The sequence below is a fragment of the Vicugna pacos genome, chromosome 34, assembly GCF_048564905.1.
Source record: "Vicugna pacos chromosome 34, VicPac4, whole genome shotgun sequence".
Classification (NCBI taxonomy): Eukaryota; Metazoa; Chordata; class Mammalia; order Artiodactyla; family Camelidae; genus Vicugna; species Vicugna pacos.
The window spans coordinates 20,036,717-20,056,014 of record NC_133020.1 but is presented as its reverse complement, the minus strand read 5'-3'; the positions used below and the strand labels follow the sequence as shown (position 1 = coordinate 20,056,014).

The 19,298-nt window shown below is 54.2% G+C and overlaps 1 protein-coding gene across 5 annotated transcripts in view; it reads left to right on the top strand.

Moving 5' to 3' along the window:
- Nucleotides 1–19,298, top strand: part of TSPAN9 (tetraspanin 9) — a 164,057-nt gene that overhangs the window by 23,033 nt on the left and 121,726 nt on the right. For 2 of the 5 annotated variants that reach the window (XM_072954247.1, XM_072954245.1), the window contains one exon: nt 1,958–2,105. The exons of 2 other annotated variants lie outside the window; for them this stretch is intronic. The gene's annotated coding sequence lies outside the window, so the exon portion shown is untranslated. The remainder of the gene's footprint in view (nt 1–1,957; nt 2,106–19,298) is intronic. One more of the 5 variants, XM_072954246.1, reaches the window with a different exon arrangement.

Here is a 19,298-nt window from a genome sequence, read left to right as displayed (position 1 = left end):
GGCAAGAGCTAGTGAGGTTGTGAACTGCTGCCTTCCCTTAGTTCATCTCCCTTATCAGATTCCTTGTAATCTGTTAAAATTAAGGAAGATAGCCAACTGGTTCTTTAAAAAAAAAAACAACTTTATTGCGATATAATTCACATACCATACAATCCACCCATTTAAAGGGTACAGTTCAGTGGTTTTTAGCATATTCTCAGTTGTGTGACCATCATCACTGTCAATTTTAGAATATTTCGTCACTCCCAACAGAAACTCTGTACCCAGTAGTTGTCTCTCCTATTCTCCCGATTACTGCCCCCTCCCCAGCCCTAGACAGTCATTAGTATGCTTTTTGTCTCTATAGAGTTATCTATGCTGCACCTGTCATATAAATGGAATTGTACCACATGTGGCCTTTTGTAACTGGCTTCTTTCGCTTAGCATGGTATTTTCAAGGCTCATCCGTGTTGTGGCATGTATCAGAATTTCATTCCTTTTTAAGACTGAATCATGTTCCATTGCGTGGACATCCCACATTTTGTTTGTTCTTACCCCGTTCATCACTTGACAGACATTTGGCTTGTTTCTACCTTCTAATTGTTATGAATAATGCTGCTATGAACATTCATGTATAATTTTTGTGTGTCTAGACGTGTGTTTTCATTTCTCTTCTTTCATTTCCCAGGAAAATACCTGGGAGGAGAAATGCTGCGTGGAGGTGACTGAATGTTGAACCTTTTAAGGAACTGCCAGACTGTTTTCCAAAAAGCAGCTGCACCGTTTTCCATTCCCACTAGTGGTGCATGAGTGGTCTGGTTTCCCCATATCCTAGCAGGCAACTCTGTGTTTTTATTTTTTGAATAGTTCTTTTACTTACTGTCTTTTTAATTGGCTAACTAGTTCTTTCTTTCCTTCCTTCCTTCCTTCCTTCCTTCCTTCCTTCCTTCCTTCCTTCCTTCCTTCCTCCCTCCCTCCCTCCCTCCCTCCCGTCTTTCTTATCTTCTTTCCTTCTTTCTAGTGGGCATGGGAACTAATTAGGTGGGTTTTAAAAAAATTTGTTTATTTTTTAAATGGAGGGACTGAGGACTGATCCCAGGACCTCATGCATGCTAAGCACGCCCTCTGTTACTGAGCTACACCCATCCCCTGCCAAGTTCTTAAGTGGACACACCACCTTGGCTTGTGAGATTGTGGGCTGAGTGGGAACATTTAGATAAGTTTCGTTATTTTCTCTTGTAAGAGCAATGCATACTTCTTAGAACATATTTGGAAAACAAGCTGATACTGCTTAGCGATGCACTTTGTCACATGTGATCACAGTCACCAACTCTGTAAAGGTCTCTGAGGACCTCAGTGGGCAGTGCAGTGGCTTGGGGTGCAGCCCTGGGGGCTCAGACCGGGTTGTTATAGACGCTCTGCTGTTGCCGGCTACCTGACCTTGGCCAGATGCTTACCCTCTCTGGGCCCCTGTGTTCTCGCTGGTAAAAAGGATTCAGTCATTCGTCATTCATTCAATCAGTAGATATTTGCTGGGCACCTGCTCCGTTGCTGGCCCAGCACGGGTCTCACAGCGCCCTGGTGAAGGTCAGACAAGGCGGTGCATGCGCAGAGCATAGCATGACCTCGGCACCTCATAGACGGTAATAATGGAACAGCAAGACAAGGACCTGCCATTCCTGAGACCACGCAGCTCCCCAGGGTGGTTGTCAGGTGACCACACACCTCAGAGGAGGGAGGGTCCTCCTGGATCATCCTCTCCACTCACGCCTGCCCTGGGTGGATTCCGGCCCGTGCTCTGGCGTCTCAGGGGTGAGCACCCCCTCTGCAGGGCTGGACGGTCTGGTCTGCAGACCCGCCTCTCTGGAGCCATCCTCGGCCAGCCCTCTGCCGGCAAGGCCCGAGGGTGAGCCCGCCGCCTCGTCCACATGACAACGCGGGACTATTTGACAACAGCTCCCCTCCGTCTCTTCTCCAGTTCCACCAGCTGTCTCGCAGACAACTCCATTCCTGACCCCAGCGCCCCGCGGCTGCCTGTGGACGCATCCCAGCCCCTTGTTGTTGTGGCCGGGCCTCGGCCGGAGCCTCCCTGCCTGAGACCCCGACACCGAGTGCCAGAGTGAGTTGTAAGTCTGGAGGGTGACAAATCTTCCTCCCCCCAGCAGGATGGTTTTATGGAAGAAAGCACTCGAACAGGAACAATAACTTCATTCTAAATTATGGAAAAAAAAAATTCCAGCCAGAACCTGCCGGGTCTCCCCTCCCGCTCTGCAGGCTCAGGCTAGGAGGGCAGCCCGGGCGCCTCTAGCATCCGTCTCCCTGCTGGGAGACTCGCTCTGCCCAAGGGGTTTGCGATGGGACAGTTGGAGCTTCCCCTGCTGTCACACCCTGGCCTGAGGGGCAGGGCCCTTGAAACATTTCTCAGGCTCAGTTTTATAAGCTGTTGGAGACAGTGATAAAAACCCATTGATAAAAGCAATTTAACAAAAACATCGTGGTGAGGGAAAGGAATCAGAGCTCCCTCATTTGTCCGTCTGAGTTTTATATCCTAAGGCGTCTCTCCTCTCTTGGTGGGAGAAATCCAAACGCGTTTAGCAACCCCTCTGCTGCTGCCCGTGGGGTACAAACTTGCAGTTCTGTAGTTAGGGGCGTCTGGAAACCCACGAGCGGCCCAGCTCTGCCCCGGGCGGGCCGCATCAGGGAAGGCGCACACATGGAGAGGGGTGGGTGCTTTCCAGCCCCCTGGCCTGGGTTGGGAAAGCTCATCCCTAATTCTAACCGTGTTTCCGGCTGATTTACATAACTGTGTTCTTCTGCGGTGAGTTACTCATTCAGAAATTCCCCCGTCTATCTGTTCTCCGGGGATTCTGAGTCAGCAGGAACAGAATTCTGCCTCCCCCGCCCCCACCTCCTCCTGTATCTCGTCCCTGCCTGGAGGAGAGGATGGGACAGGGGACTTTTGTGAGCCCATCCAGCAGATCTGAGAAGGGGCACCTGGGGGCAGCTGCTGCGGGACCTGGAACCTCTGGGCCTGAGGGCTTGCTGCCAGCCAGGCAGCTCAGGGTGGTGAAGGGGTGGGCCTGGGTGGTTTGGGGAAGAGGTGGAGGAGCCTGTGTGCTGAGAAGCAGCGTAAGGAAGTGGTTACGGTCCCGCGTCCCGGTTCAGATCCCAGCCCGCCACTCCCCAGCCGTGTGAGCTTGGGCAAGCTCTTTCATACCTTTCCTCGTCTGTAAAATGTGGATAATAATTTCACAAGTTTATTATAAATATAAAGTGAGTCAATACATGTTAAGTGTCTGGAACCTGCCTGGCGTCTAGAAAGCTCTGCAGCTGTTAGTGGTGACGTTGAGGGTGATTACCTGTGGATTACCTGATCCCTATTTTTTCCCCCCAGTAGATCAGGGGACCTAGCCTGTGTTTACTGACAAACATGGGAAAACTTTGGCCTCCACTCACACACTGCGTTTACCCTTGGGTTCCTTAGTACCCACTCACTCCCCCTCCTGCCCAGAGCATCTCCACTGCTCCTGCCCTGGGTGGAGAGCCACCCTCAGGCAGTCTAATTTCCCTGCCTCTGTTTCCTCATCTGTATCCTGTGGAAAACATATGTGCCCCCTCCCCTTCCTTGTGCCCAGCGTCTCCAGGGATGTGAACAGTGTCGGGTAGCATGAGTTAAGTGAGGCAAGCTGATTAGGAGGACAGAACTCTGGTGGACGTTGTGGGAGGGCGGGGGGTCTGGGGCTGAGCCTGGGGGTCATGGTGTCCGCAGGGTGTGGACTGAAAACGGAGCTGAGCGCCCTCCGTGCGAGTCTGTGAGCAGACACCTGCCCCTCAGGTGGTCCCATCCACATTGGAGCAGATGGGATGTTGTTTAGAAAGTCAGTCACAAACGAATGTTCTCCACTCTCATCCTCTGACCCCAGACTGGACCATACTTCTAGCCCTCAGGGTGCTTACAAAGGGGCGGAGGGTGGTTTAGTGTCGGGAGGAGAGTTGCAGAGCCTTGAGTAACCTGGGGTCATTGCCTTCTCTTCCTGTACCAGGCACTGTGCTGGGCAGCTACTTTGTGAAATGAGGAAAACAAGACTCAGAGGGGTTCAGGAACTCCCCCGACCCCAAGGGCACACCGTGGAATGTGCTGGAGAAGGGGTTGAGCCACATCTGGGGGTTCCGAAATCTGTTCTTTCCAGGTGGGAAGGCTGGCCGTGAGGCTGCGGACTTCCCAGACTTTCTGGACTTCTCTGACTTTCTGGGGTGTTGTGAAATCTCAGCACGAGTTGTTTGCGTGTTCTCTTTGCAGCCTCCTCTCCCTTCCCGTTGCTCACCTCGCAGGGCTGGTGTCTAACCAGAACTCCCTGCCCTCCTTCCCGCCCTCCGTTCAGTGCACCTTCTGAGACGTGGGGAGGAGGGGAGACTTGGTCTGAAAGGTGTGTGTGACCCTGGGCTTTGTTCTGGTTCTGCAGGGCCCCTGGGGAGGTGAGACATATGCCGGTGCTGTGGCCTGGAGGTCCCCAGGTGGGAATATGGAAGGTGGGGGGGTGCTGCAGTGTTCCAGACTCCAGAGGGCACGGCCTGGTGCTGTAACGTGAGAGGTTTGTCCCAGATTGCCCCTCAGGCCACCTCGGTCCTCCACGTCCCAGGTTCCTCTCTTCCTCCCCTCAGCCTCTCTGAGGTGAAGGTGTGCTTCTCAGCTGGTGGTAATTGGAAAGCTCAGTGTGTGCTCTGGGAGGAGCCAGGAGAAGTTCCAGGGGCATAGCTGGACATCCAGAGTGGGAAGTTTCCGAGTGAGGACGAGGTCAGCAAGGATACCCCTAGGGCCTGGGGACAGGACGCAGCCTTGACTCACCTCAGGGAACATGGCGAGTGCTTGGGGACCAGGCTGGCTAAACCTGGCTGGTTACATCCTGCAGGACCTGCCCCATGCCGCCTGGTTTGTGCCCTGGTGTGGCAGAACCCCAGCAGGCCAGCTGGTTCAGAGCCCCTCAACCTGGGGACATGGTCCCACCAGTGGCCACAGCCTCCCCTCCCTGCCGGCTCTCCCATCCACCTGGCCACCCAGTTGTCCTCTCTCCTCCTGCTGCCCCACCCCCTGCTCCAGTCCCAGGCACGGCTCCCAGCCACCTGGCCTGCCTTCTTTTGCTCAGGCCTCCGCTGAGCATCAGCCTCTCTACCTGATGACATCGCCCCATCCTTTCGTGCCCACTCCTCCCTTATTGCCCAACTTGGGCCGGGATAGGTCAGGGGCTGAGCTTGGCACAGGGCCCAGCCCACGGAACCCGCTCTGCTCGTAGGCAGGAATGCAGGGGGCTGGGGAAGGGGCATTGCTGCCCGTCAGCTGGTCAGTCCCCAGCGAGCGAGCGAGTGAGCGAGCGAGCCCCGTACCTGCACGACTTGAGGCTGAGTCCCGTGCATGGAGCGAAGACGTGCACTGCACTTGCCTGGGGAGCTGCCCGTCGCAGTTGGCGAGACCACACTGGCAGGGGACATTTGCAGAGCCCCCTGGGGTACACTGAGTGTAACTGGGAGAGGCTGCTGGGGTCTGTGGACCTATGTGAGAGCCCGAGGACCTGGGTCCAGCCTGGCTCTGGCCCTGGCTCATTTGCAGACCTGGGTTCGGTCCCAGAGCTGGGGCGCGGTTTCCTCCTTAGGAGACTCTTCCTGGAGGCCCTCTGGCTCTGCCCACTGGACAGCCGCCCTTTGCCAAGTGCTTCCTGTGGGTCAGGCAGCATGCGACACCCTGCAGGCCTCGCCCCATCTCACCCTCCCAACAGCCGGCTCACTTTACAGGCTGACAGGGAGCTCAGGGGGGAGCCAGAGTTAGTCTGGCCCTTAGGTCCGGTCCAGGCCTCAGATGCATTTTGTTTGGGACCAGTTGATGTGATTGTTTATTACAGCCAACGTTTAAACACTGAAGAGATCTCACAGACTAAGAGATTTCTGACTTTAGAGTGGAAGGGAGGTCAAGTTGCCCAGAGGCAACCATGGGCTGCCTCTGCGTCCCGGGCATCACCCTCCGGTGGGGCCTACGCTTTCGCCACCCACCCGTCTCCACACAGTGTGGGAACGTGCCTGTGTATCCAGTTAGAGCTGCTCGTGTATGTTTTTCACCTGCCTCTGCAGGCGCTGCGAGTTTGCAGACCTTGATTTGAGGCTATAACACGCCACAGGCCGCACAGCTACTCAGTGCAGGGGGCAGGAGGGGGAGTGGCGCTCTGACTGTAAGGCGTGAGCCACCCAGGTATTTCCCCAGGTATTTCTAGACCCAGCAGGGATTCTGGGGTCCTCTGCTGGAGCACAGGAGCCCTGTCAAGTCTGTAGATGAGGAAGCTGGCAAGAATTCCCCCTTCCCGGGAGGTTTGCCCGCGGCCCTGTCCGGTGCGCCCTGGCAGGAAGGTGCTGCCCACTGCTCACGTCTCAGGCCAGAGAAAAGCCATCTCCCTGCCACGAGGTGTGTCCTTTTCAAATTCACTTGAGTGTTTTTTTGTCTACTGCCTGTTTTCCTGCACCTTGGTTTCTGTTACTGGCAGGTTGAACCCAGGAGACCCACCTCCCCACCCCTACGAGAGTTGCCAGAGTGCCACACAAGAGCTTGTATTTTGCCCCAGGCAAACGGGAGCAGGAAGTAGGGGTGTCTGTTCAGGCTGTGGATGGGTCGTGGTTGGCTAGCGGTCCCCCGGGACAGGCTGGCAGGATGCTGACGCAGGACCTCCCAAACTGGGCTGGGGCCCTGAGGGGAGCCCTGGTGGAGGTGGAGGTTTCCTGCACTTGGTGTCGGTCTGTCCAGCTGTTTCCTCTTGATAGAGCGGCCGGACAATGCCTTGGTGACTCAACTCCCAGTGCCGTCCATGAACAATCGCAGATTTGTCAGGGCCCGAGCGGGAGCAGCGCTGTACCAGTCACCTGCTTCCAGGCTCCCAGTTGGGAGGAGACAGGGCACTGGGAACCGCGGCTCTGCTTGCTTGCTCTTGGTGTCCCAGGGGCCTGTCCTAGTTGGGTTGGCTTCAGGCTGTTGGTTTCTGATTTCCCAGCAGCTTGTCCTCCCTTGTTCTCTGCACACAGCTGAGACCAGCTGCCCGCCTGCCATTCCAAGTCGAGCTTTGCCAGACCTGCTTCACCCTTGGTTTGAGGTTCTGTGGGTTTGGCGCAGTCCCTGGGGTCCGGCATCTCCACCCAGGCATCCAGGACCTGGACGAGCTTCAGATGAGAAAGACAGCTGTATGGTTCTCTAATCTCCTCCAGTGGGTAGAGGATTAAGCAATTTTTTGGTGGGTTTGTTATTATGTATTACGATTTTTTTTTAAAACAAAAGCTATTGTTTTTTCCATGTTTTCTAGGTTCCTGTCATGCTTACTTAGTAGCACTTCATGAGTTATCTAACTTAATCCTTCCAGTAACCCTCCGAGGGAGGTATCTGAAACACCAGAGGGGAAGAAGCTCGCCCAAGATCTCAGCTTCATCTCACATTAAAGTCCTGAGACTTAAAGATTTCCTAGGAGGGCCCTGGTGTGGAAGAGTTTAAAGAACAGTTTGAGACCATTGATGGAATATTTGAAAGGAGCTGAGCGGGGAGGATACAAAGGGGAACGGGGCCACTCCCTGGAGTTTCCAGCAGAGGGGAGGGCAGGCACGTGACCACCTCCCTGCGGTGCAGACACAACGTGAGTTGTGCTGCTGGGGGCGCTGCCAAAGGGACTCGGAACCACGTTTCAGCTCATTTGTGAGGAGGCAGCAGAAGAGGATACTTCAAAACACAAGTGGGAAATTCCTGGCCCATAGGACTGATTCAGTGGTCGGCATGATTGAAACTGGTCTATGTGGAAAACAGCAGGGTGTAAGTGCCATTTATGTCTAGAGTTGCAAAAATGCAACATTACTTAGAATTATTTTTACAACAATTATTTGGAAATTTATATCAATAGCCTGAGAAATAGTCATTCTCTCTGACTCAGTAATTCTGTTCCTTAGAATTGATGCTATGAAAGTGATCAAATATTTGTGTCTATGTACAGACATAGATACATGTGTGTACACATGTACACACATGTATGTCTTCATTGTAGCATTATTTATAATAGTTAAAAATTAGAATCATACCAAATGCCCAACAATAGATGGTTAGTTACGTAAATTTTGATACATATATTCGTCTACTGTACAGCCTTTAAAAAAATCATGTCTTCCAAATATTGTATATCACTTATGCGTGGAATCTAAAAAAAAAAAGATACAAATTAACTTATTTACAAAACAGAAAGAGACCTACAGAGATAGATAACAAATTTATGGTTCCCAAAGGGGAATGGGGGCTGGGGATAAATTAGGAGTTTGGGATTAGCAGATATGCAAATTACTATATTTATTTTTTAAATGGAAGGATTTGAGATGGAACCCAGGACCTCGTGCATGCTAAGCATGTGCTCTACCACTGAGCAATTTCCCTCCCTTTTAATTTTTATCTATTTATTTATTTTTCAAACTGTTATATATAAAATAGATAAACAACAAGGTCCTAAGATATAGTACAGGGAACTACATTCAATATCTTGTAATAACCTATAATGAAAAACAATATATAATATTCACTGAATCACTATGTTGTACACAGAAACTAACATTGTAAATCAGTTAAACTTCAATGTAAGAAAAAAAAAACCCAAACCCCACTAAATTCTCTTTTCAAACACCAACAGAAAAATCATATCTTCAGAAATTATACATAATGACTCCAGATAATGCTTATGAAAAAGTGCCAAGCAAATACTGTAAGATATAAAACTGTATATACTATAAATTCTAATTTTTAAAAAACTTGCAGAAAAGACTAGAGGAAATAAACCAAAAATGCAAATGATGACAGTGATTATAGTGACTTCTCTTTTTTATGTTCTACTGTGGTCTCTAAAGTTTCTTTAGTGACCGCTACCACCAGCAGCAAAGTCTCGGTGTCTGGGGACTGCGGGTGCCTTTGCTCAGACAGGACGCCCCCTGCCCTGGGGCGCGAGGGCTCCAGCACTTGGCAGAGCCGGGCGTGGGCCATGCTCTGGGAGGGGGCCCTCTGCCCTGAGCCCCTCTTCCTTCCTTCTCTGTCACACGCTGCCCGTCCAGTTTTCTCCCTTAATTGGCCGTAAATTTATAACTGAAGAACGTTTTTCAAAACTATGTGTTGTTTTATCGGTCTCGTTTCCTGAAGACTCTGGCAAGGAGACATTTTATATTTCTTACTCGAAAAGAAAGCCCTAATTTAAGTTCCTTTCCACTCATGTGATCCCAATTGATTTTCGTCTCTCTGTAGCTCAGATGGTCTTTGTCAGATAGAAGAATTTTCTGCTCCTGCCTTAAATGGCCTCTGAAGGCCCAGTTTAAAATGACAGTGCATTGCCATGGCTGGTTAGATAACACTGGTCCAGCCTGCTGTCACACAGAGGGATGGGGAAGCTGGCTGTTCTGACAAAGTTCTGTGGCTGACTATGCAGCTGAGACTGAGCCCCACGACGGCCTAGAGAACGCTTGTGACCCTGACTCGGGAACGGCCTTTCTGTTTGTGTTTTGTGGATATTGGTCAGGACGGAGCCCATCACCTGGCGTTTGAGGCCCCTACACACATTGTTTGGATGAACACCGGCCTTTGTGGCAGCATCCGCTCCCAGTAACAACACTTCCTGTGATCTGTTGTGTTCGAGGGTACCCAGAGAATGGTCTCCTGTAGCGGTTAAGAGAGCAGATTTTGGATCCCAGAGATTCAGATCCTCTAGTGTGGTCATCTATCTACTTATCTGTCTGCCTGTCTATCTGCTGTCTGTCTATATATGACCTATATATTTAATTTATTACGAGGAATTGACTCACGTGATTAAAGAGGGTGAGAGGTCCCACCACCTGCCGCCTGCAAGCCGGAGACCCAGGTGGTGGAATTTGGTCAGAACTCAGAGGCCTGAGAACAGGGGAGCCCGTGGGGTAAATTCTAGTCCAAGGACGGGAGAAGATGAGTGAGATGGGATGTCCCAGCTCAAATACTGAGGCAGGGAAAGAGGGATGAACTCCTCCTTCCTCCATCTCTTGTCCTTTTCAGGTCCTCAGTGGGTTGGCTGATGCCCACCTGTGTTGGGGAAGGCGGTCTTTTTACTGAGTTCATGGGTTCAAATGCTAATCTCATCCCAAACACCCTCCCCCAGCAATAAGGTGTAATCTGGGCACCCCATGGCCAGTTGAGTTGACCCGTAAAATTCACCTTCACAAGTGGCATTAAGTACATCCACTTTTTTTTTTTTTTAGTGGAGGTACTGGGGATTGAACTCAGGACCTCTTGCTTGCTAAGCACGTACTCTACCACTGAGCTGTACCCTCCCTCTCTAAGTACGTCCACATTGTTGTGCAGCCATCACCACTATCCGTTTCTAGAACTGTTTCATCATTCGAAACTGGAATTCTGTACCCCCTTAAACACTAACTCCCCATTCAGTCCCAGTATGGATTGGAGTCCCAAGGGTCAGAGGGGGCAGCCATGCAGAACCGGGCAGTGTCAGAGCCCACTTACTGCTAGTCCCTGACTGAGCCCCCCATTCAGGGGGTCCCTGGTCTTCCGGGGTGCCTTCCTTGCATCCTTTCTTCCCGCCTCTGGAACTGCCATCCTACTTCCTGTTTCTATGGACATGGCTCCTCTAGGGACCTCACAGAGTTGGATCTCACACACATTGTATTTGTCCTTTTGTGACTGTGACCTGTGTCACTTAGCGTACTGTCCTCAAGTCCATCCATGTTGCAGCACGCGTCAGAATTTCCTTCCTTTTTATGGCTGAGTAATATATTCTGCTGTCTGGCTAGACCACACTTTGTGTATTCATTCGTCTGCTGGTGGACACGTGGGTTGTTTCTGCCTTTTGACTACTAGTGTCACTGTTGTTTAAAAGCAAATTCCCACCGTCCCTCTTCCCAGTTTTTCCAGGGATTCCCCAGCCTGTGTGCATGCATGTGTATACACACTCACACACGCCTGCACACACACATTGTATCACTGAAACGGTGGGTGCACATCATCCATAGTAATACCTGGATGTTCACAGGTTATTTTCCTGAGCGTTGGATCCATTCATCCTCTTCCTTCATCAGGCTGGACGTGCTCTGAGTCCAGGAACTATAATTAATAATAGTTCTGTTTCCTGGGTCCTGGGAGTCGGTTGCAAGAAGTGGCGAAGGGTGGAGGCGCTGAGGTCAGACCGCATGGCCGCATCCTGCGTCTGGCACCACGGCCTGTCGCCTTCCTCTGCAGTGCACTGCTTGTCCACTTTGCAGTGGGGACAATGGGGTGGCCTCAGTGGGCTCCTCTGAAACTTAAACGAGGTAATCCACAGAGAGGGCGTGGCACGGCGTCCGAGGCATCACAGGCCCTTCAGTGTTGGCTGAAGAGCGCAGTAAGGTCTCCGCATCCCTTTCCAGAATTTGCCTTTTTGTCTCAGTTTCCCCGCGAGGCGGCAAAAGCATGAGAGGAGTGGGTGCCCCAGTGTGGACTAGAGTCCCGGGGCAGGGAGGCGGTGCAGGACCAGGTGGAGAGCGGCTCACAGCCGGCCCCTGCGCCCCCCACACCCCCTGCCTACGCGCTGTGGCCCTGGTCTCGGAGGCCTCCCCGCGGCCTCTCTTCTGCGGGGCCGCTGGTCTGCGGGGTGGACTCTGGGGGAGGCCTTGGGCTCCTTCAGGAGGTGCTGCTGGTGAGGCCGGCGGGTCCTTTGCCAGCTGCTTCCCCTTCCCGGGGCCGTCGCAGGGCACACGGGCCACGTGGAAACTGGAGCCGCCCTGGCCCAGCCAGTCCGCACCCCCAGGTTTGCGGGGCGCCTGGCACCACTCGGGCGGCCTGCGCTTGCCCAGAGCTGATTGAACACAGAAGTTCCTCTTTTTTTTCCTCTCTACTTAACACAATTTTCCTAAGTCTTTGCTGGATCCTCTCACAGTTCCTTCTTCTGCCAGCGTCTAGCTTCAGCTCTCCCGCCCTGGGGAGGCAGGGAGGGGGTTCTCTTGGCGCTGATGTTCTTTGGAGACGCTACACCTGAAAGCAGAGGGCCGGAGTCACACGGTGCCCGGGGGCAGGCGCCCCTCCGGTCCAGGGGCGGGGGCTTCTGCTGGCTGGCCTGTGGCTTGGTGGCACCTGTGTGACCTGGAGCCTGCTCACTGAGCTCTCTGGGCTGCAGCTTCCTCATGGTGAGGTGGGGTGATAACACTGCCGGCCCTGCATAGATGGAGGACTCAGTGAGACACTCGGTGAGAGATGCTAGCGCGGTGTGTGCCGCACACAGGGATGCTCTGAAAACCTAAGTTCCTTCTGTTTTTATGGGCGAACTTTATTTTTGTTGCGCCCAGCCACCTGTCTACCGCTCTTCTTCTTGTGACAGCCCCACCCACCCCCTCGGACCCCTTTGTCTTTGAGCTGTCCCTTCTCTCCTCTGGTGGAGCCCAGCCCGCTGGGTCTTGGGGTGGAGGCTGGTCCCCCCTTGAGGCAGGTCCTGGTGCCTTTCTTCGCCTTCTACGGCCTGGAGCGCTCTTTCTGCTGAGGTGGTTTGCTGTCTTTGTGATTTTCTCCACTTTGGGGAATAAAAGAGACCCAATGTGTGTGGCGCCCCTCTGCACGCCAGGAGCCACCAGGCACGGTCTCCGTTGTCTTGCTGTCCCAGCAGGCCTGGGGCCTCTTGGCAGCGGTGCTCCTGTTCTGCAGGGTGGGGGACGGAGGCACAGCCAGGCCGAGTGAACGGCAGAGGTCACACAGGAGGAGGCGCGAGTGGGGCTTGATGAAGCCCGGACTTTATGAAGCTGCGGTGTGTTCTCTGCGTTGGTGGCGGTGCATGGCATGGAAATGGGGGTCCCGGCAGCATCGAGTGCTGAGAAAGCCGTGGGTACAGGCCTGGCATGGGGGAAATGTGTGGGAGTGTCAGCTCCGCGCACCGTGTTCTCGAGTCTGACGTCCCGAGGGCCCCTCCTCAGGGAACCCCTGGAGCACGCCCTGTCCTCTGACTGCTTCTGGCTAGGCCCTCGGGTATTTGACATCAGGTGGCCTGTCCTTCCTGAAGTCACCTCCTATTTTACACCTTTATTTTTTAGAATTTGCAGTAGAATACACATAACATAAACTTTGCCATTTTAACCATTTTAAAGTGTATAAAACATTGGTATTAAGTGCATTCACGTCGTTGTGCCACCATCACCACTGCCTAGTTCCACAACTCAGTCATTGCCCCCAAATAGAAGCCCCGTGCCCCTTTGGACATCATCCCTCCAGCCCCCCAAAACCCAGCCCCTGGCAACCACTAACCTGATTTACATCTATGGGTTTGCCCATTCTGGACATTTTGTATAAATAAAATCATACCACATGCGGCCTTCTGTGTCTGGCTTATTTCAGTACTGAGCATAGTGTATTCACATGGTAGCATGTATCAGCATTCCATTCCTTTTTATGGCTTAAATACTATTCCATAGCGTGTATAGACTATATTTTTTTCATCCGTTCATCTGTTGATGGACATTTGGCTTGTTTCCACCCCTTGACTGTTGTGAGCAGAGCTGCTGTGAACATCCACGCACGGGTTTTGTTTGGACACCTGTTTTCAGTTCCTTTGGGTACACACCTAGGTGTGGAATCGCTGAATCGGATGGTAATTCTACGTTTAACATTTTGAGGAGCTGCCAAACCGTATTCCGCGGTGACTACACCATATTGCATTCCCACCAGCAACGTATGAGGGTTCCAATTTCTCTACATCCTTGCCAACACTTGTTATTTTCCACTTAAAATTAAAAAAAAAAAAAACTATGACTGTCCTCCTGGTTGTGAGGTGATCGCTGTTGTGGTTTCAATTTGCATTTCCCTGATGGCAAATGACATCAAACATTCTCCTTTGGTTTAATACTCCCACTTTCTCCTGACCCAGTTGGGTCTTCCACCCTCCTGTTCGTGTTTCCGAAACACGGCCTCTCTTGCCTCGACCCTGTTCAAAATGCCCAGATCCTCGGGCAGGTCTTCGGGGACTGGGGACCTACCTGGTGTGGGAAACCCCACTTTGGTCGTTCCCTCACTCCGTGGCCTCTGGACCGCACCATCCTTTCTGTTGCTCCGGGGCCTCCTCCGAGTCTGATCTTTCCTCCCAGGTGGTCACAGTGGTTTCTGCAGCCGGCTCTCTTCCCGCCTGGCCAGGTTGGGGCCAGGCGCCTCCCACGGGCTGGCACAGACCTCCGCCTCCTCTCCTTCAGGCAATTCTTAATCCTCAGGGTCATTCCTGCCTCCGGCCTGAGTGTCCCCATCTTGTCCGCGGGATTTATTCTGAGAGCCTCGTAAGAGCCTTGCTTCCTCGAGACCAGCGACCACGGTCCCTCCAAGTGTGATTCGAAGGCGCCGTTTGCACCTCGGGTGGGTTTACAGTTTCAGGCCTATTTCTGACCCGGGAATCAAAGACTGCCTCAGCGATGGAATTTCAGGCATGAGCGAGCAGATGGATGTGGTATTTCGGGGGGCAGAGAGTTTGTCTCTGTGCTCCAGAAAGCACTCTGCCATCTGCCTCTGAGCAGGAGACCCCACCCATCCTGGAAAAAGCCTGGGCTCTGTCCTCCTGCGGGGGCCCTGTCCTGAGCCCCGGCCTCCCTCCCGGGCCACTTCCCTTGCAAGTGCGGGGTGTGGCCATCTGCCATTGATCTGTCCGTGTGAAGCGTTTACTTTAAAATGATGACTCGATTATTTATAGGAAACTGTGGTTGCTGCAAAAAATGAAATAACATAAAAATAATTGACTGTGAGAGACCCCTGCCTCACACCCCCCCAACCCCAGTGCCCTTCCTAGGGGAACCGCAGGTGAAACTTGGTGCGGATTCTGACTCCTTCTGGGCCTTTCATCCCAGTGCCTTCGTCTTTCTCATCTAAGAGCAACTCCAAGATATTGTCAGGCTGAGTGTCTCAAACTGAATGGGTTCAGATGCTCTAGAATGACGCTCTTTTTTAAACCTTTTTTTTGGGGGGGTGGGTAGGTAATTAGGTTTATTTAACATAGGTGCTGGGGATTGAACCCAGGACCTCGTGCATGCTGAGCACACGCTCTACCACTGAGCTATATCCTCCCCTCTAGAATGATGCTTCTAAAAGCCAGACAGGGGTTGGATTTTTTTCTCCCCAGGTAGGACTTGAATGAGGGTACCCGGGGAGGAAAACCTTGAGTGAGGGGGGTGGAGGATTTCCAGAGGCAGATACCAGGGAAATAGACTGACCAAGGGCAGGAGAGGGGCCTGCCGTTTATGTCAGCTGCTGTCACAAGAGCTAAAGCCAGACAGCTCTGGGGTCCACGCGGCCTCGACGCTCACGGACCGTGTCATTGTGGGCGAGTGCAGGTGACTCAAAGTTGAGCCCTGGCTTGTTGTGCAGGCTTAGTCCTGAAACAGGGCCTGCGGAGGGTGTCCTGTGAGTCAGGCTCAAGGACAGCTTTCCTTCGTCCGCTTTGCTCGTGTCCGCTTAGCATCCGCCCTTGACCTTCCCCATGGGCCTTTCTCCCTGCGGCTGGAGCAGAGCTAAGCAGGTCGCCGTGCTAAAAATAGTGATCCTACCGCCAGCGTCCGGGTGTTCAGTGTGTTTTTACTGCCTGACGAATGGGTGATGGGGTGAGGCTTTCCCGTCTCAGGGTGAGACGGTTGTGGGAACAGGCACCTAATTAGCTGTTGCTGGTCATCAACACATTAGTGTGAGTTAGGATCATAGATATTTTGACCTGAAAGGGATCTGAGAAATGATCCTTCGTTCTACAAATGGGGACATTTTAAAGCTCTAGGAAGGAGAAGCTTCTCCGGGGTGTCGTGCAGCCAGTTAGGGGCCGGTCGAGGCTGGAGCCCAGGTCTCCTGACCCTGCCTGGGGCTCTGCCTTCTGACGAGAGCACACCAGGGATGGCCTGCCCACCTCTGCTTGGTGTTGCTGCTGCCAGGTGGAGGGTTGCCGGTGGCAGGAGCTCACAGACAGGCCAGCAGAGAGATGGGCCTTTTGGAGGGATGGACGGAGATCTTGGGACAGTGGCGCTGGGACTTGACATGGCTGCTTTGGGGCCCTGCGTCTTCCAAGAGGGGAGGTGAGAGGCCTTTGGGGCTCTGAGATCTGGTTTGGCCACGCAGCTCTGTGGACAGGACAGCTAGCTGAGAGCTGGGGGCTGGACTGGGGTGGGTAGGCGGATGTAGCCCAGCGGTCACAGCCCAGTGTGGGGTCCCGAGGAGAGGGTGTGGGAGAGCTGGTGACTTCTGCACAGAGGTAGCAGGGGGAAGAGGGCACAGCACGGGGGAAGGCATAGCAAGGCTGGGGCCTGGAGAGACGAGTGTGACTGCGGTGGAGGCTGCCCTGGGCCCCAGGGGAGTGGGGGGCACACTGGAGGGTTCCTGTGGCCGGGGCTGGTGCCTTATTTACCTGCTGCTTCTCAGCTGAGAACCGTTTTAATTTTTACATGGATGAGTGAACTATGCTCCTTCTCAGTGTCTGAAAGAGAACCAGCAGGGTTTTTTTTTTGCACTTTAACATTTTTCTTGTAACCTGTGCTTTCTGCTAGGTTCTGTGTCACATAGCTGTTCACCCCCCTCTGGTCCAGGCTTGCAGGGCTGACTACGGGTCACAGACCGGCTGGTAGCCAACTGGCTCGTTGCCTGCTCTTACTCACATCGGCCATTAGATGGCAGCAGGAAACCTGCCCATTTCTCTTCCATGTTGCTTTTCGGTCAAGCCTGTGGCTCTGGGTGAATCAACTTGCTCTGGGGTCAGTCAGCGTCTCTTCTTGGATGGCATGGGGACTCTCAAATCCCGCATCTCCCTGACGCTGGGGTAGGTGAGAGGAAGGGCTGGGATGAGGCTGAGGCAGCCTAATGTCTGAGTCTTCCACAGCGTTCTTGAGAAGTGACCGTCTCAGCTCGGACAGTCCTGTGTTGGGAGGTGGCCCGTCAGGAGGTCTCAGTGTGACCCAGTCTCTTCCAGCAGTGCTTCCACTCCTGGGAGAATCTTGTCACGTCCCAGGCTGGGGTTCAGTGCCTCAGAGGGGTGTGTCACTGAGGAAGTCCAGATGCTCCCGGCGGAGTGCCTGGCGTGGCCCCTGTGCTCCTGCGGACGGGAGCAGTTGTGGTGGAGAGGGACACGGCAAGGCCAGGACATGTGCCACACGAACAGGGGTGCCTACTCACAAAGCAGTTGGAGTGGGGGCTGCCCTGTGTCTCCCTGGCTTGAACTGCTGCCTCACAGGAGCTGCAGGTGCGTGGGGCTCTGGGGCTGGTCGCGCGCCGGGGTGAGTCATACTCCGCGAATCCACCTTGCACAACCTCAACAGCGCGTGCTCTGGTTTTGGGGGCTCTTCTCATCTCCTGCTCCTGCCTGGTCTTTCTGGTGGCTGTCCCTTTTACAGGTGAGAAATTGAGGCTCAGAGAAGGAAGGGCACGCCCAGCATTTCAAAGACAGGATGCTGGCCCTGAGCACACGATTCCGAGCCAGGGGGCTGTTTTGGTTTTGCCCACACTGTGTTGCCTCTCTGTGGTGAAGCGCTTTGTATGCTGTGGGGGTGTGGGGGGGAGCACTCCCTCGATCTCAGGATCGGGACGACTGGCAGAAAACCTGTTACTGTGCAGTCCCAGCCAGCAGCTCTCGAAGAGGAAGGTGTGCGCTGGTGCCGTGGGAAGCCTAGGGGAGGGAGAGCAGATGAGATGGGGAGGAGGCCATCTGGCCACTGTGCCCTGCCCCTCCCCCATCATCTGCAGAGGGCATGCTGGTCTGGGATCCAGCCCCAACTCAGACTTTGTACTGTGGGGCTGGCAGGTGGTGCCCACTGCCAGAATCTTCCACTGACCATCATGCCATAAAGGCTTGGGCCAGTGGGGCGTGTTCTTTTGCTGGAACCAGCTTACTGTTGGTCTCTCGCGGTTTCAGCGCTGCTGTGGGTCATCTGAAGCCAGGGGGCCGTACTGGGACCCCCTTTCCAGTTGGGCCCTCCCGGATGCAGCATCTGACGAACTTGGGGCAGCGGGGGGGACCGCTCCTGGGCTTCTCTTTGTCATTTTCTGTCTCCAGTTCGGGTCTTCTTGAGGTCCTCATTGTCTACTCCCATCCCCACCCTCTCTGGGGGCAGGCACAGGGCTCAGGTCAGCTTTGTCAGAACTGCAGCAGCTGAGTGATGGGTGCTGATGGGGAGAAGGTCTCCTGCCCCGGGCTGCCTAGGCCCCTGCTCCTCACGGGGGACCCAGGTGTCGGCTTTGGAGCCTGAGTCACTGTCCTGACTCCCTGCTCAACCAGAGCTCTGCCGTCTGTCTCTCACCCATCCCACCCCTCAATGTGGCTTGACAGCCCTGGTTCTGCCTGGAGAAAGATCGCTCTTGGTGCCTCTGACACGCCCTGCTCTGGGCACCCCACGTCCTCTCCGGCCCCGATTTGGGCCCCAGGGGAACGCTTCCCCCCCGGTTGCCAGTCCAGAGGCGGCTGCTTTCCAGCCGGACGCCCACCGAGGCCTGTGTCTCCGGCTCCGGCATCCCGCTTGCCGTGCCCCGCCCCCTTGCCCCCAGCTCCAGCTGCAGCCTCCCTGTTGTGTTCCTGGCAGTGGGCTGGCTGGGGGCTGGGGGCTCCTTTCCCCTGGCCTCTCTTCTCCACATTACGTCAGCTTCCAGCCACACAGCCCGGGGGGTTGGTAAGGGAGGGATTTTTATTAATTTTTTTTCCAGAGGAAGTAATTCCACCCCTTGTCACATGGATTTCTGCATTCAGCTCTTTAGGGGCTTGACTTCCTCCCCACTTCCCACCCCAGCCCCTGTGATGCTCCGGAGAGGGGCAGGTTTGTTTCCTTGAACTGGGGCCGCGGTGGCTCTGGGGCCCAGAGGAAAGCAGTGCGGGGAGTAGAGTCAGGTGTCTGGGCCCAGCTTCTCCTTGCTGCTGTGTGACCTCCGGTCCACCCTTCCCTTCTCTGGGCCTCACTTTCCTGTTGTGCGCCCTGGATACACCTGCTGTCTGCAGCAGGGATGGGGAGTGCCCGAGGTGTCCACTCTGGAGCGGGGACTCCGTCCCGCACGGGCTTGATAGTGGACTTCCCATCCCGCCCTCTGCGGTGGGTTGGCAGGCGTGGGGGGAGCCTGGGAGGCCGGCGCATCTGTCAGGATCCGGGCAGCTCAGCAGTACGAAGGAAGACCTGGTCCCGGCCTGGGGACTGGAGGTGCAGGGCCGGCCGAGAAAGGGAGGCAGCTTTGGCTCCTTGCTGGTTCCCACTTAGTGCCTCCTGCAATTCTGGAAATTAGAGGAAGGAGCTGGGCCAGGGGCGGATGGGCCAGAGGGCAGAGGCCGGGCCTGCAGCCC